General features: G+C 38.1%; 1 pseudogene; it reads left to right on the forward strand.

The window, feature by feature from the left end:
* On the forward strand, nucleotides 1–858 carry LOC139959736 (very long chain fatty acid elongase 6 pseudogene; annotated as a pseudogene).
* Nucleotides 859–2,131: the final 1,273 nt, after the last annotated feature.

Here is a 2,131-nt window from a genome sequence, read left to right on the forward strand (position 1 = left end):
ATGCTACTATCAGCTATAGAAAGGTTCGCTTCGACCTACGATGAGCCAGCGCTCATGGACTGGTTGCTAAGGCACTGGCCGAAGACCGTCTTGATTAGCGCCATCTATATCGTGCTTGTGTTCGCTGGAAAACGGTGGATGGAAAAGAGAGAGAAATACAACTTAAAATGGTTGCTCACCCTCTGGTCTGCATCCCTGGCGATATTTAGCATCATCGGTACATGGTTTACATTTGAGAGAACATACAATGATCTACAAGAGCATGGATTCAAGTACACGGTCTGTGATAATACCTTCCTGCACACGGGACAAGGATTCTGGCTCTACGTGTTTAGTCTTAGCAAGATTGTCGAGCTGGGAGACACGTTTTTCATCGTCGCTCGTAAACAGAAATTGATCTTTCTTCACTGGTTTCATCACGTTGCTACGTTAGTGTATACTTGGTACGCGACTGGAAACCTTGTAGCAGCCGGCAGATACTTCTCCTCCGTAAACTTTGCAGTCCATTCGTTGATGTATTCGTATTTCGCTATCCGTGCTTCCGGTCTTATCCGCCTGCCCCGTCAAGTTAACATCACGATTACATCACTACAGCTGATACAGATGTTCTTTGGTATTTACGTCAACGTGTACGCCTACATTGAAATCTCCAATGGACGGCAATGTGACAACACCTGGCCTAGTCTTTATGCCTCCTTTGCAATGTATGCCAGTTATGTTCTGCTCTTCGCCAACTTTTTCTATCAAACCTACTTAGTCAAATCGAAACTGGGGCCTGGTAAGCCCCATACAAATGGCGTAGTGAAAAATGGAGCCGTTGCACAGAATGGCTATAGGAGTGGTAAGAAGGAAATTTAGATCCTTCCTGACTAAATTTTGTATTTCGAATGGGAGACCTCAAATCTTTATCAGTTAAAAGGGTATTGCGTTTCTTTCCATACAGTTCTCTTTGCATTGTTATTCCTTCACCTTCCAATGCTCCCGAAGCTTCTGTTTGAATAAAACAGCATGAATAAAAACTATTTGATAAAAATCAACAGTAGAATTTTATGGTATGATAATGGTGTAAATATAATGCTAATGTATAAAAAGCGATGTTCAGAAAATGTATCATTCAATTATTTAAAATTTAACATTTTTCATGGCGTGTGCAAATATAGATATATAGATTCAGTTGATACGGGAACCATTCTGTGGTTTGAAAAACTACAATTTTTTTTTTTTTGTTCAGGTTAAAGTCAATATGTGATACAGATCAAAACAAATCTGAAAATAGGCTAGGCCTATATATAACATGTATACGTCTATAGTATGACATAATAGGATACACCAATGGACGTATCTGGAGTGCTATATAGCAACTAAGAACAATTACTATTACGGTGTAAGTGCAGAAAAGTGGGCTCATGTAATCAACGAAAATGCTTTAAAATGAAGCAATACAACCTGAAATATGCTAGATGAATCTAAAACGGTCACCCATGGAGCAACCTTCTAGTTTAATACGTCTTCGATAAGGTCACATACTGCTGTAGTTGCAGACAAATTTGCTTTGATGGTTCGATTGCGTCAGCTGTTTGAGAAGAAGATACAACATTCTTCAGTGGACAAAACCTTGATTTAAGTACTTTTAATGCTTTGGTCAATAACCATTTTAAACTATCAGGCCAATAACTCTGACTTTGAGAGTAGACATTTGTAGTTTATGGTTGGCCATTGTAACCAAATCTATCGTAAATATACTCAATTTAAAATTAAATTTGATCTAACTAAGAACTTCCACCTCCAGAGAAATTTGAATTCACCAAACAATGGTCATAATGAGCAAGTAATTATTAGCTTTTGTTTCTGCCGTTTCCTAAGATTTCTTTGTCAAGATAGTCTTCAATAAATTGTATATTTTAATGTCAAATGCAACTTTTGATTTTTTTGGAAAATTGTCGGATTTTGCTTCATGATGTGAAATGACCCTTTATTAGTCAAGCTATTGAGTTATACTGTTATGGGGATTTAATAAACCTCCCCACGTCCACACCCACCCTCTATCCCACCCCGCAAAAACTCAAATAAACTGTTCAGTGTAATTCCTTTATGTTGCTCTATCACACTATGTTTGTAGCATGCCCCCTTT

Source organism: Apostichopus japonicus, chromosome 19 (assembly GCF_037975245.1).
Source record: "Apostichopus japonicus isolate 1M-3 chromosome 19, ASM3797524v1, whole genome shotgun sequence".
Classification (NCBI taxonomy): Eukaryota; Metazoa; Echinodermata; class Holothuroidea; order Aspidochirotida; family Stichopodidae; genus Apostichopus; species Apostichopus japonicus.